Below are 16,106 nucleotides of genomic sequence, written 5' to 3' on the forward strand. Positions count from 1 at the left end.
CTTTATACCTGTACTTTGGATAATAATTATCATCACATTCCACCATCATTAATAACCCTATGCCCCCTCCCTTCCCCTTCAACCCCTCTGCCCTATCTACAATTTGTCTATTCCTCCCATGTTCCCATTCCCTATCCCACCATGAATCAGCCTCCTTATACCAAAGAAAATATTTGGCATTTTTTTTTTGCTAACTTAACTTAGCATTATCTTCTTTAACTCCCTCCATTTACCTGCAAATGCCATGATTTTATTCTCTTTTATTGATGAGTAATATTCCATTGTGTATATATGCCACAATTTTTTAATCCATTCATCTATTGAAGGGCATCTAGGTTGGTTCCACAGTTTAGCTATTGTGAATTCTGCTGGTATAAACATTGGTGTGGCTGTGTCCCTATAGTATGCTATTTTTAAGTCCTTTGGGTATAGTCTGAGGAGAGGGATAGCTGGGTCAAATGGTGATTCCACTCCAAGTTTTCCAAGGAGTCTCCATACTGCTTTCCATATTGGCTGCACCAATTTCCAGCCCCACCAGCAGTGTATGAGTGGACCTTTTTCCCCACATCCTTGCCAACACTTATTGTTGTTTGTACTCATAATAGCTGCCATTCTGACTAGAGTGAGATGAAATCTTACAGGAGTTTTGATTTGCACTTCTCTAATTGCTAGAGATGTTGAACATTTTTTCATATATCTGTTGGTTGATTGTAGATTATTTTCTGAGAAGTGTCTGTTCAGGTCCTTGGCCCATTTATTGATTGGGTTATTTGGGTTTTTTTGGTGCTTAGCTTTTTGCATCAGTATAAATGACTGGAGAGTCATACCTAACTTGCCTGACACTCAATAATGCTTTTCTCCAGAAACTTGAATCACATTTTTTGCAAGTTAAGATATTTAATTTTCTTGCATTTGAATATAAGGTTTCCCTCCACCAATTTTCCTTTTCAGCTACAGAAATCAGATTAAATCAGATTGAATAAAGACAACTAAATTGGACAGCTATTCAAAAGAAAATTAAACGGGGTTTTTTCAGGATGGAGGAAGTGGTAAAATGCTGGATTAAGTCTTATTTTCTAAGGAACTGATTGTTTATTATCAGTCTTCAAAACTGTAGGAAAACCTTCTGCCTTCATACAGCTGATCTTCTATGCATCTGAGAAAATGTTGGTTCTGCAATTTCTAATATGCTAAATGCTGAGGGACTGCACCAGGTCTTGAGAGGCACTTCCAGAACTTTCTTCCCATATCCTTGAGCTACCAAAAGTTAGCATGCATTAAGAAAAGTCAGTGCCCGGAGCATGTTTATGAGGGCTTCAGTCCCTTTAGATAGGAATAATAATCGTAATAGAAATTATTTCCATTTCATATAAGGCAACTAATTTGTAAGGTCTTTAAAAAAAAAAAAAGTCCCCTAAATCTAAAAAACAGTGAAAAACAAAGCCAAGATTCAAGCCTGGGTCTTGCTTGGTTCAGACCAGGCAGTTCATCATGTTGCAATGGCCTCCTTCAATCTTAGAGGAGCCACAGCAGAACTGCGAATCCCGAGATGAAAACACATTCGTGTTCCCTCATTAAATTCATGACACAACTCCTCAGGCCTCACTCTGCTTGCACACCCTGCTGTGCTCCCCTATTTAGTTTACTCCCCCACTTTCAAAAAAGAAAGATGATTTTTATACCTTTTCCTTTCTTCTCAAATAACCAACCACCCCTTCATATATTTGTCTCATAATTGTTGACTATCTCATGCTTATTGGGAAGAGATAAACAGTCCAAGGGACATATTGGCTTCTTTCCCAAATAAATCTATCAACCCACTCACGCCTCTGTCAATGCTCTGCCCTACACCCTGATTTGAAGGACCACTCCGTGCTGTGTGGAATAGTGTGTGCAGACTCTCCTCTACCCAACTCTCCAGGGAAGCCCTTCTCCCCTGCATCTCCAAGCTCTCCACTGAAGTAGCCCATCAGCAAATGTTTTCATCAGTGTTTTTGTTACTGTAACCAAAAGACCTGATAAGAACAATTTTAGAGGAGGAAAAGATTATTTTTGAGCTCATGGTTTCAGAGGTCTCAGTGCATAGACGGCCAGTTCCATTGCTCTGGGCCAAAGATGAGGCAGATAATCATGGCAGCAGAGTGTGGTGGAGGAAACTGGATCAATGCATGGCCACCAGGAAGCACAGAGAGAGAAAGACTGCAGACTAGGAATAAAATATATACTTCAAAAGTGGCCCCAAGGACCCGCCTCCTCCAGCCACCTTCTCCTTGCCTACAGTTACCACCCAGTTAATCCCCATCAGGGCAAACCTTCTTGGAAGTGTGCCTCCAGAATACATTTTAGACATTTATTGCAAGATATGGTAACCATAATAAAAAATAATGAATTGTCTACCAGAAGATTAATTTTAAATAATATTATCACACACACTCCAAAAAAGTGATAAGTAGGTGAGGTGATGGGTATGTTAATTAGCTTGATTTAATCTTTCTTCAATATATACATATATCAAAGCACTACTGGTGGTAAGCTAGTGGTAGAGCACACTAGTAGGTCCTAGGTTAAACGTCCAGCACTTCATAAGTAAAATGACATTAAAAACAAATTGCAGTGGGCCCCATAAACCTATACAATTTTTATTTTGTCTGTTGAAATGTTTAATTAAGAATTTTGAAAAGAAGATTTGCTCCCAATGACTTCTCCCTCTTCCTCCCCTTTTGTATACTCTTCGTCCTCCTACAACGAAATGAATGTTTCCCTCTTTGGGACTATTTCTGACTTCCTCGTCTTCCTCTTATTTTTGTCATTTTCTTACTTCATTCTGCTATTCTGACTGTGTTCCACCAGGGCTTTTCATCTTTGTGCCTGTTGAATGTCATGGAAGTACTAAGGAAAGCACTTAGGGTGAAATTGCTCTTGAAGGAGTTTGCACAATGGGGCTGTAGCTCTGTGGGCATGCCTGCTCTTGAACTAATGAGGGCATGTTTGCTTATCGGAGTACCCAGCCTTCTGCAGCAAAATGACCTGATGCTCATTTATATGTTATTTGGAGTATGCTCAATTTGTATTTTCCCTCTGAAGTCTCGGCTGTCTCCCCAAGTCCTTCAAAATCCAGCAAGCAGAAGGGTCTGGAAGACAGAAATAGACCCCAAGAGGGAGGCTCCAGGCAACAGATAAAGTGCTCTTAGATCTAGCGAGGGGACAATCTCACCCACGTGATTTGGCCAGGTTCCCAGCAAACCCACAAAAGCATCAACTAAGTCTCCCTGTCCAGATGTGGCAGTGGAGCCCATTTGCTCCTCTAAATGGTGACACATGGCCTTCTTCAGCACCTGCGGTTCCTATCAGGCAATGTTCAGCACGGGGAGAATTTGACTCATTATCCTCTACTGTATCTGCCATGTCACATTACTCTTCCGGCCCTGCCAGAACACTCCAGAGGCTGATGCACTGTGACTTGACACCAGTTACCCAGTGCTGTACCTCATTAGAGGGAGCAGTAGAGGCATGAGCGAGGGGGGACCTGCTTTGCACAATCCCGACTCTCCCCTGGTCAATTTCCAAATGACAGCTTTTAGTGTCAAAGTGATCAAGGAAGGATGCTTTCCCCTCCTCCCCCAGTGACAACAGCAGACAATCACAGGAAATTGATCATGTTGGATAAACTCACCTGATCCTAAAAATGATATTGGCTTCATGCTCCAGGGCAGGGCAAAAACAACTGAGAAATAATTGCCAGTACACCCCAGAGGGAAATTCTTTCTGTTCCCCAAATTTGACAATCAATCTAACTCAGTGCACGTGACTAAAAATCACTGCTGTAAAGAACGTGATTCCACTGACACACCAAAACACCATAGCAATTTGGTTCGAATTGGGGGTCATTTTATCTCCGTTTTTTTCTTCATGAAAACCTATATTTGCAAGACCAGCAAGGACTTATAATATAAAAAACAACAACCACATCTAAAACAAATCAGCATATCCCGATTGTGTGATCTTGTTAGAGCCTAAAGTGGTCTTTAGCTGTTTTGATAATCCCCCTCTCAGTTTTTAAAACATTAAAACAAAACTCTTTATGTCCTAGTCTATTTTTTGTTGCTATAATTGAATAACACAAACTGGGTAACTTTTAAAGAGTAGAAGTTTGCTTAGCTCACACTCGGAAGGCTGAGAAGTCCAAGAGCCATGACACCAGCGTCTGGGTGGCATCTGATGAGGACCTTCTTGCCACATCATTACATGGTGGAAGGCAGCACATGGCATGATAGAGCAAACATGTATCAACTCAGGTCTCTCTTGCTTTAAAAACCCACCAGTCCCATCATGGAGGCCCCACCTAACCTAATCTAATTCTAAATCTCTCTCAAAGACCCCCTCTCCAAATATAATCAACATATGAATTGGGGGATTAAATTTCCAACACATGAAACTTGGGGGACACATTAAAACCATAACAACTGTGGTGCATTGTAATGTCCTTCTTCACCTAGTCTGAGTTAAATGTGCCCGCTACCTTCAGAAAATATACCACAATTTCCATTAACTTAGTCTTTTCCATACAGAAAGCTTCTAGAATGGATTTATTCATCTCTCCAAAAGTGAGGAATCCAACCTGACCACAATGATCCAGAGACTTCATGTGACCAGGAAAAAATAGTTTGTACGCCTTTACATTTAATCTCCAAAGGCAACCAGGGCTTTTAATCTTTGCAACTGTTGAATGTCATGGAAGTACTAAGGAAAGCACTTGGGGTGAAACTGCTCTTGAATGAGTTTGCACAATGAGGTTGTAGCTCAGTGTGTATGCTTGATCTTGAACTAATTGTGGCATATCTGCTCATCAGTTAGAGCACCCAGCCTTCTACAACAAAGTGACCTGGTGCTCACTTGTATGTTATTTTGAGTATGTTCAAATGGTAGTTTTCCCTCTGAAGTCTCTGCTGTCTCCTCAAGTCCTTCAAAGGCCAGTGGTCCTTACCCTCTGTGCTTAACTCATGAAGCCACCTACCACGCCCATTTTCTGCACACACCCAGCCTGGTTTTTCCAAATAGGAAAATGGCCCCGATTAGTATGTAAGAAACCAAACTATTTGGAAAGGAAAGCCAGAGCCTTAGCAAAGGAACAAGGATCACATCCCACAGCTGTGTTTCCTAGACTTTATCTCATTTTACCAGTTGGGAGGAGATTCAGTAGTCAATAAACATATAAGAAACTCTTAAGTGTTCAGCAAGAACATGAATTGACAAAAGAGACATTAAGAGGCTAATGAAGCTGGGTATGGTGATGAACACCTGTAATCCCAGTGACTCAGGAGGCTGAGGCAGGAGGATTGCATGTTTGAGGCCAACCTGGGCAACTTACTGAGACCCTGTCACAAAATAAAAAATAAAAAGGGCTGGGGATGTAGCTCAGTGGCAGTGCAATCCTAAGTTCAACTCTCAGTACCTAAAGAGAGAGAGAGAGAGAGAGAGAGAGAGGCAAATGAATAGCATACTTGCCCAATGTTAACCAACAGCAGGCATTGTGTCCAGTATTTCCCATCTGCAAAAATATCCTCTATTTATATACCTATGTGTCTATTTATTCATTTATTTACAAGATGAATGTGTTTTTCTTCACCTTTTCATTTTTTGAATGTATCAAACTTACCAAATAAATATTACAAGTGGAAATCAAGTATTGTTTCTTGCTTGGTTTTAGAGGGCTTAATGATCAAATCTAAGGTTAACTATCCTTGGGTATAGGGTGATCTAAAATCTTAGGATGAATTGGGCTATGTCAACCTTCAGGCAGTAGGGGCTCTTGGGGGTACTAGCTCCTCTACTGTTTCTTTGGGTAGGCTTCCTAATCCTTCTGCATCTCAGTTTTGTTAACGGTGAAAGGGACTGATAATAACACTAATAAGGTTATTGTGAGGATTTCGCGAAATAATATGTAAAAAGCAACCAGCACATTTTAGGCAATCAATAGATAACTAGTCCTTTTCTTTTTTACTTGCAGTTAGACTTCTTGAGATACACATTAATCTAGGTTGATAAATTCTTCAAAGACCATACTTTAGTATGATCTATAACAAACTGGAATACAGCCAGGATGTATTTTCCCTTTATTCTGGACCCTAGTCTAAAGATGAATGACTTTTACAATGATTACATATTTCAATGACAATAATTTCTATATAATGGGTTAAATAAAATTCATCTTAGTAGTATTAACTTCACCTGTTTTTTTTTTTTTCTTTCTCTTTTTTCCTTTCTAATGTGGCTACAGGAAAACTCTGAATTACATGTATGGTCCACGTTATATTTCACTGGACAATGCTAGTTTAAAGAGTGAAGACCCAGAGAGATCCCAAAAGAATCATGAGAGGTGAGGTACTTGCCACATTCTCCAACACCCTGAGGCTGAACTGAAAGAATTTAGTGCTCAGGTACTTCCTTAGCTTAGCCCTCCTTTCAGGCCTGCCCAGTTGACCACGCCCCCTTGATTCCTGCTTTTTTGATAATAAGAAATAAACCACCACTGTAGAAAGAGGTCCTCAGCAGTGCTATCTACCCAGTTGAGCCACATTTCAAGTGCTATGTAGTCACAGGTGGCTAGCGATTATTGTACTGCACAGCTCAGCTCCAAAGAATGAACCCACTATTTCTTCTTAATTACAGTAAGATTGCTCCACCTGGTCAAAGAGAGACGGATTTTCCAAACAGCAGGAATATAGCCTCCCCAAAAGAACCAAGTTCAAGCACCACCCTAATCTGAACCAAGCTCTACATTTTTTTCTTTGCATTGATTACAATATTAACCTTTTTTTTTTTTTTTTTTTTTTTTGGTAGTAGGGATTGATGATTGAACCCAGGGTGCTTAACCACTAAAGCCACATCCCCAGTCCTTTTTTATATTTATTAAGAGATAGGTCTTGCTCCGTTGTTTAGGGCCTCTCTAAGTTGCTGAGGCCGGGTTGGAACTTGAGATCCCCCTTCCTCACCTCCCAAGACACTGAGATTATAGGCCTGCACCACTGCACCTGACAATAACCTTTATTTAAATAATAGTCTCTATTTAAGATCTAAGGATAGGCCTGGAAATAAGAAGAGTTTATCTTACAAAATAGAAAGATTTACAGTCTAAGACAAAGTAACTTAATTTCCTACTTGCTACTAGTTGCAAGATATTGCATTTTGACTTTTTTTTTAATTTGTTTTTAGATGTGGATGGCCCTTTATTTTTTTCATTTATTTATGTGTGGCGTTGAGAATCGAACCTAGTGCCTCACACATAAGGCAATGCTCTACCACTGAGCCACAAGTCCATTTTGACTCTTAAAGAATTCAGGGGCCCACACCTTGACTGACTGCAAACTGGGTATGGAACATGGTAACTCTAAGACAAAGGATCTTTTCAGGATTTATCTGCTATTTTCATTGCACACCTCAGGTGTCCAAGGACAGCTAGAAGACTAGACCTAGGTATGAAATTGTGTGTACGTTACATAAAGACAGCAGTTTATTTACACTATAGGTTGCATATAGAATTTTTAAAGTAACACCTTTAAAATGCTGGGGAAATAAAGATTAGCCCTTCCCACATAGAATTCTGGCAACTAATTTTTGCAAGGACATTCATGATTACTCTAGGATAAATGCCCCTGGAGGTGTCCCTACAGAGAGAAGCTTCAAGTAGAGCTCACTGCTGTGACCAATGAGGGAACTTCCATGAACTAGCTCTCCTGTTGCACCCAGAGGTTTGACTTGATTTCAACTCATTCTTTGATTGGACCAAATAGGTTACATTGACTTGATCTCCACTTCATAAAATGTGCTTGCTTTAGAAAAGCAAATCTGTATTTTTTTAAAAGTGCAGATGTCACTTAGTTGAGGGTTTGGACCACACAGGAAGCACAATGTTAAGAACAGTGGGAATGGGGCTGGGGATGTGGCTCAAGCAGTAGCTGGCATGCGTGGGGCCCGGGTTCGATCCTTAGCACCACATACCAACAAAGATGTTGGTCTGCCAATAACTAATAAATAAATAAATATTAAAAAAAAAAAAGAACAGTGGGATTGGGGAGTGTCCCCTTTTCCTCCCTCTCTCTACTCCACCCGTCACCATGGGCTAATTATTTAACCCCTCTGAGTCTCTGTTTCCCATTAGCAAATTAAAAGCCATGACTTCAGATCTCCCTACCACACAAAGACATTCAGATGACTAGCAGGAATAACAGTGGGCCTCTTTCCTCTGCCTTAGGCACACAGGAGCTGACCTTCTGCCCCTTCCCCTAGTCCCCCTTTTCCTATACCACTCCCTACAGCAAAGAGGGAGAGGCAGAGAGGTAGAGAAGTCTACATATCAGGGATCAAAGAGAAAAAGTAATTAACTGAAAATCAATTAAATCCTTAATGGTTTCAAGAAAACTCAGAGCTCTTAGCCACCTTGATCTAACTTCATAAAAGGCTGGGTCCTTTTTCTGCCTCCAGCCTCTAGGGGAATCATAAGAGATGCTCCAGACATGTTAACACAGGCCATTTATCATGTCGCCACAGAGAAGGCGCCCATTCATGAGGCCAACAGAGCAGGTGGGAGCCACTTCCAAAAATCCAGGTAACCAGGTATCAATTCCTGTTCTACTGGAGAAGGAGAAAGTAAAAATTATACCTAAGCCTGGCTTCATGGTATGAGCCTATAGTCCCAGCTATTTGGGCGGCTGAGGCAGGAGGATCGCTTGAGATCAGGAGTCTGTGGCCAGCACTTGCAACATAGAGAGACCCCCATCCCCCCAAAATCATGCCTAATCTTACATGTGATTGACAGAAATGGAGGAAGCATAGTAGGGTGCTTCTCAGGCCAACTCCTAAAGTTAATTGGGTGGTAGTAGAAAAAATAAGCCAAATGTGATCGTCTCTCCAGCCACAGACTGTGAAGAATATGTGATTTCAACCTATGAAACATTCAGTTAAATTCATGGATTTCTTCATGGGTTTTTAATGCAAAATGTGAGATTTTTAATAAAATGTTAGTAGCAGCTTGCTCCTTCAATTGTCTTGCTCAAGGGGACACACTCACTTTCCTTTGTCTCTAAGGGTTCTTTGATATAAGTTTTTGAGAACTTCATTTCCTGAGCTTTTCTGTGACCACCAGTGGAACTTGCCACTCAAGTTTCTCATGGACACACAGAGAGACACGGGTAATCTGCATTCTTCTAAGAAATGTATGCAGCAGTGTGCAGTGACACTATTCCCAGCTCCTCCAGAGGTAGGAAGCACGTTTGAGGCTAGGTTGGGCAACCTGGTAAGACCCTGTCTCAAAATGAAATAAACAAAAAAAGGACTCAGGACAAAGGACCCTGGCCTAGCATGCATGAGGTCCTGAATTTCATCCCTAGTACTAAAAAGAAAAGAGAAGAAGAAAGAAAATAAATATATAAACAAATGCAAATTGGTCAAAACCAAGAATATGACCATCTCTTATAAATCTGCAGAACCATCAGGCGGTACTATGGATTGTTTAAGGAGGCAAACAGCACATAGTCATGAAGAATTCCATGTGCAATAAGCAGACCCAACCCATCTTTTTTTTTTATTTTTAATCTACTTATCAATAAAACCAAGTTCAAAATGTTCTGGAGTTCTGGGAAGCAAGTGAGCTATAATGAGGTTTGGAAGCAAAGAAGTGGAAGACCAAGAATTGACCTTATGCATCCTCAGAATTTGTTATTTCCAACTCTAAAATACTTTTAATAAGAAAAAAATGATGTATTAGACAAGATTTTTGCTTATGAATGGCCTAAGAAATTGAATTTATCTTCCTGCCTTAAGAAGAAAATGGGACCAGATGTATGGCTTGTTTTCAGACATTAAGCCATAGCAGTGTGGGACTGTGTTCAGGAGAACAATGGCTGACTACAGGTAATGAAGTCAGTTCTCAGGCTTCCAGGTAAGAAAGGAGAACCCACAGACCAGCAGCTCTGCTGAGTAGAGGAGACAGAGATCAGAGTTCAGAAAAGCCAAGAAAGCTAATAGTGAAGAAGCAGAAAATCAGGCACCAAAAAACTACTTGGCAAAAGAACTCCCAGGATCTGTGGATGAGCTTCCTCAAGTCTTTGGTTGAGTACCAAACTGAACATGCAACACAAGAAATTTCCAGAGGTAAGAAAAAGAATGACCAGAAATGAATACATAGAATGCTCTGCATGGGACTGAGAATGAATTTGTGCCCCATCAGACAAAACAAGAAGGTCTTGAAATATGGACATTAAGTAGAATACTTACAAGGATACTGACTTCATAATGGAATTCAGTTAGACTCAGACTAAAGATTGCTCTGAATCTGTTCTACCAAAGCTTAAAAGTATATCAAAAGAACACATTGACTCAAAGTCACTTGACAGTGCACCAGGACAAAATTCAACAATATGTTTTTTAAATACAATAAAACTCGGCAAGTAAAACCTCATCCAGTAAAAAAGTAAAGTGAAACCATAAAAAATAAATTATTCTACAAGTAAACAGGAAAAGAAGACTAAAGGAACAAAGAACAGATGGGACCAATAGAAAAAAAAAATGTGTCAAGATAAGAGATTCAAACTCAATTATGGATAATTACACAAAATATAAAAGATCCAAACACTTAAGTTAAAATGCAGAGATTCTCAGATTATAAAAAAAAAATTCAATTATATAGCATCTATGAGAAACATTTTAAATGTAAAGATATGAATAAGTTATAAGGATGGAAATTATATATATAAATACTATTCAAAAGAAATTTGGAGGGCTGGGGCTGTAGTTCAGTAGTAGAGCGCTTGCTTTGCATGGGTGAAGTCCTGGGTTTGATTCTCAGCACCACACATAAATAAGTTTTTTAAAAAGGTCCATCAACAACCAAAAAATATATTAAAAAAAAAAGAAAGAAAGAAAGTTGGAGCCGGGCACAGTGGCACATGTCTACAATCCCAACAGCTTGGGAGGCTGAGGCAAGAGAATTGAGAGTTCAAAGCCAACCTCAGCAACTTAACAAGAGGGCCAAAGCAATTCAGTGAGACCCTGTCTCTAAAAATAATATTTTTTTAAAAAGAGCTGGGATGTGGCCCACTGGGTTCAATCCTTGGTACCAAAAAAAAAAAAGAAAGAAAGAAAGAAAGTAGGAGTGGTCAAGGTAGATTTTAAAACACCAATTACCTGAGATAGAGACAGTTTTATGCTTTTAAAGTGGTCAGTTCATCAAGAGGGCCATAATATCCAAATGTATGCACCAAATAACAGTTGCAAAAATACATGAAGTGAAATGGGTAAAAGTCAAAGAGAAAATAGACAAATCCACATTTAAAGTTGCTGCTTAATAATAGATAGAACAAGTAGATAGAAAATTAAAGCAACTACAGAAGATTTGAGCAGCTCCATTAATGAACTTGACCCGATTGAATTTGTAAAACACTCCACTCTACAGCAGAATGTGTGTGTGTGTGTGTGTGTGTGTGTGTGTGTGTGTGTTTAGTGTATCCAGAACAATCACTAGGATAGATCATACTGTGGGCAATAAGATGGCTCTGTGTCTTACTGTCCCCCCCCCCCAACACACACACACAGATGAATGAAATTGAAAACAGAAAAATTAGAAAAGCAAAAGTTGATGTTTATAAATATGAACAAAATTGATAAACCTATAGCCAGACTGATGAAAAATGAAGAGAAGAAACAAATCACCAACATCAGTAATGAAATATAAAACATCACTACAGATCATATACCTATTACAAAAAAAGAATATTATTAATTGGATGCCAAATGTGCAACTAGATGATTAGAAAAATTGAAAGACACAAATTACTAAAGCTCCTTTAAGAAGAAATACACGATCTCAATAGCCCCAGGAACAATAAAAGAATTTAATCAATAATTTAAAATACTCACATGAAGAATTCACTGATGAGTTCTTATAAAACTTCCTAGAAACAAATAATCCAAATTCTACCCTGATTTTCTGATTTTCTTTTCCAAAGACTTATTGCTTTATATCTATCTCCTTTCATCTCTCAGAGCTCCATTTCCTCATCTAAAAAGTATAATAATAATTTTTCTCAATTTTATCATAAGAACCAAATAAGAAAATGATGTAAAATAACTGTATATATGGAAACAAATTAAAATCAATGAGGGAGCTGGGGTGGTAGCTCAGTGATAGAGCACTTGCCTGGCATATGTGAGACACTGGGTTCTATCATCAACACCACATAAAAATAAATAAAATAAAGGTCCATAAACAACTAAAACAAAAATTAAAAAAAAAAACAACAATGAGGAACTTGGGGTGTAGCTCAGCAATACAGTGCTTGCCTAGGATATGTGAAGCCCTGGATTCAATTCCCAGCACAGAAAAAAAAATTTTAAGAGTTTAGTCCTTTTCATTAATAAATTATTCTTATCTGCATATGTCCTGTTTGAAGTTTCTCACTTAGAAAAATCCTGAAGTGCATTTACCAAGAAAGACAAATGAATGCTAGATTTTTAGAATGATTGACAGGTGATAGATAGATAGATAGATCTTATTTTCTACTAAAAGAAATAGATATGCAATAGATCTGTATGTGTCTTTATTTAAAAACAACTGAGGTTTGGTATATATGAAACCCTTCCTCTGGAGTGACCTTCTTAAATTCTGCATTAAAATGCAATGGAAATATATCTGTCATCTTCTCCCAGTTATAAAACACTGATTCAACCTCTCAGAAGCCTTTTTAGCTTCTCTGAGCAAACAGAAGCAGATTCCCTGCTCCTAGTTACATAAAATTGAACCACAAACACTCACCTGATGGTGTCTGTCCAGTTGGACCTGAAGCTGCCCAGCCCAAGGTTTTCTTAGGACAAAAGTGCCAACGGAGAAAGAATGGGCAGAGAGCCAAAGTCAGAATCAGGAAACCCCCAGACAAGGAAGAGTTGGCTGTGCAAACTTAAGATACACTGGTGCTAGCACATGGGTTCCAAAGCAACACTGTTTTGAAAATCAGCAAGTAAAATTTGTCATGCACGAAAAGGTGCAGATTATCAGATCTAAATGCCAACTATATTTAACCAACAAAGGAAAGGGTTGAACTTGGCCAGAATTATCAACACAAAAACCAATCATGTCACCATTTCAGCAAATGCTGGGTAGCACCCACAGCTGGAAAACAAAATCAGAAAGTTAGTGACTCTCACCACTGCTGCCCCACCCCCACCCTGCCCCGCAGAGGTTTACCCCCATCAAGCTAGAATAAAAAGAGGGCTGTGGTGACCAAGATATTTGCTCACAGGGCTTCCAGTGCAACAGAGACACATGTGAACGTAGAGTAATAGAGAGTGACATTCCTTATGTTGTGTCAGTTTTAAAATCCTGATAGACGGAGATATAGATGTCAGCTTGTAGGACAGGCAGGCTTCATTGCCCATGGACATCACACTGCCAGCACCTGTCCACTCAGCAGGTTGTGTGCCTTGAAGTGAAGGAGTACACGTGATCTGCTCCCCAGCCTCTCCTCCCCGGGCTGCAGCGGCCATAAAGGGGGCACCTCCTCTCAGTCTGTGTCAGCACATGGAGATCAGTCAGGGGAGACCACTTATAATTATTTGATGCAGATGGTCACTTCATTAGCATAGAGACCAAGCGGCCAGTTACAGGGCATTGAACTGCCTCCTCCTCCCTCTTCCTAAGCAAGCCCCAAGGCCATCAGGCAATATATTTTAAGCAAAGAATAGCCCACTCCTACCTCTCTGGAGGCTCATTTTGTGAGACATCCCTTTCTTCTAGGAAACTCTAAAAGAAAAAGTTCCTGGGTCTGTGCGATTTAAACACCAGATGCAGAGACTCACCTTTGCGTAAATGAGGCCATCAAAGTGTGTGGAACTTGTAATGAGAGCTGGCAGGCTTCTCTGCTCCCATTCCATGGGTTTGGAACACATGAATTTGTAGCAGATCCTCAATTATAGAAACGTGCTCTCACAGAAAGACTGAGATAAGACTTGGGCCCACAGCCTCATCTTGCTACTCTCAATACCAAGAAAAGAAACCAGGAACAAAGAACTGTATAAAGTTCAGGGGGTTGTGTTTTTGTTTTGTTTTGTTTTTTAACTGAGAATGAAACCTAAGGGTGTTTTACCACTGAGCTATACCCCCAGTCCTTTTTATTTTTATTTTGAGACAGAGTCTTGCTAAGTTGTTGAGGCTGGCCTTGAACCTGCAATCCTTCTGCTTCAGTCTCCTGAGTTGGTGGGGTTACAGGTATGCACCACTGTATGGGGCAGGGATCTGAATTTTAAAGTGAGAAGGGAACTCAGGAGGCACACAAGTCCAATGGGTTTCCAAACATTTTTTAGTAGACCATCTCTTTGTGTAAATAGCATCTTTGAATATTAAAGTATAGAACAGGAAAAGCAAGACTTTGTGGAAGCAGAGTTAGGGGCTCTGGACCCACCTCTGCCGGGCCCCTCCCCTTTGTCCCATGATGCCACAGGAGAGTTCTCTGGCAAAACCTAGGTCTCCTCTGAGTGCTGTGTGGAAACACAGATGAGTCAGATGTTCTCACTGTGGATAAAGCAGAGCTACAGGGAAATAGAGAGACTGGTCCAAGGTCAACATGTGAGCTCTTCCAAAGTGGCAATAAAAATAGTCTCCCTTCTCCCAGTGCCAGGCAGATGATCCATACTGACCCCATGGTCTCTGAATTAGCCAAATCATGGTGACCTTCTTGAATAAAGAGAGATTTATTTCACCTTCAGCCCCAAGTTCTCTTTCCTATAAAACAGGATCACCACAGCGCATCGACCACCAGAGACACCGAGTATCTAACACAAACCACAAAGCCCCTCAAAAAGCCCCCTGATCCTCTCCATCCACCCTGCATTCCTGACCCCTACCACCAGAAGCACATGTCCAACCCACGCCACGCTATGTATTTCGTGGTGAATTGATCAGTGTGTCCCCTCTTCCCAGGGAAGAAGAAATGAGGAGTGAAGTATTTGAGCCTGATCAATGAGGACAGACCATCTGTAGCACAAGGACCCTCCACTCCTTCCCACCCTCCCCTCCACAGAATTTTTCTGCCTGAGTTATGCAAATAATTGCACTTTGCCTGACCTCTGTAGACAGAGCAGAGAAAAATCATTCCGTTCAAAAGTGGAAATTTGCCCAGATTCTTCTTAATAGATCTTTGGTGCATTTTAAAATCTTCTAAAAAAAAAAAAAAAAAAAAAAAACTCGTGCTGCTCTCAAACAGTGCCAGCTATCTGAAGAGCATTTCTCAATCTTGGAGTTCAAGGTTGATTTCTATTTCTAGATGATCGTGACTAAGATGTTCTGCAGCCACATTTATTCAGTGGTTCATGGGCGGCTCCTTCTGCGTAGCCTCCCATGGATCTTTTCACCAGTCGGGTCAACATTTGTGTCTTTTTAAAAACATAGTAAATCTCTTTGATTGGGACTTGAGGCTGGAATCGTTGGATTGTGTAAAACTTAACTGTCTTATCTCCCTGTGTGCAGGGCTGTCCCCGGCATGTCCAGAAACTGCGTCCCAGCAGGGCCCAGGATGCCGGTACCCAAAACAGTCAACAGGAGCATTGAGGCAGGACGGACAGGCTTTCTCTGGCTCTCCCAGGACTGGGTCCCCGGTGATGGGAGACAGGGAGATATCCCGGGATTTTTACTCCAAAACAGAAGGTCGTTTCTCCTCTATATAGACAGAAGTCTGAGCAAAGACCAATTAATTTCAAAGGGGAAGAGACAGCTGCACATATGTTGCCCATGAACGATCTTCGGCAGGCTCCCAAGAGCCAAGAAAAATATTTCTGTTGGGAACTTTTTTAGAGGAGCATATTTTTTTTCCTGCAGATTTAATGCTCTTTTTTTTTATTAATTTTTTCCATTCCCTGCCATTTATTGAACACCTATTACATGCAGGAATATTTTTTTCTTTTTTCTTTTCTTTTCTTTTTTTTTTTTTTTTTTGGTGTGGATCTCTTCTTTCATTCATTCTCTTATGTTTTCATCTGTTAACCAACCAAGTTTGGAATAGTTACTGAGTGTCAGGAAGCTTTTGCCAGGTGCTGGGCGCACAGAGAACAATGACATTCAC

The 16,106-nt window shown here is 40.2% G+C and overlaps 1 long non-coding RNA gene across 3 annotated transcripts in view; it reads right to left on the reverse strand.

Annotated features, from left to right (window-relative positions):
- Positions 1–12,985, reverse strand: part of LOC120886208 (uncharacterized) — an 86,218-nt gene extending 73,233 nt beyond the window's left edge. For all 3 annotated transcript variants that reach the window (XR_005728998.2, XR_005728995.2, XR_005728997.2), the window contains exon 1: positions 12,809–12,985. This is a non-coding gene — a long non-coding RNA (uncharacterized LOC120886208). The remainder of the gene's footprint in view (positions 1–12,808) is intronic.
- Positions 12,986–16,106: the final 3,121 nt, after the last annotated feature.

The sequence above is a fragment of the Ictidomys tridecemlineatus genome, chromosome 13 (genome assembly GCF_052094955.1).
Source record: "Ictidomys tridecemlineatus isolate mIctTri1 chromosome 13, mIctTri1.hap1, whole genome shotgun sequence".
Taxonomy (NCBI): Eukaryota; Metazoa; Chordata; class Mammalia; order Rodentia; family Sciuridae; genus Ictidomys; species Ictidomys tridecemlineatus.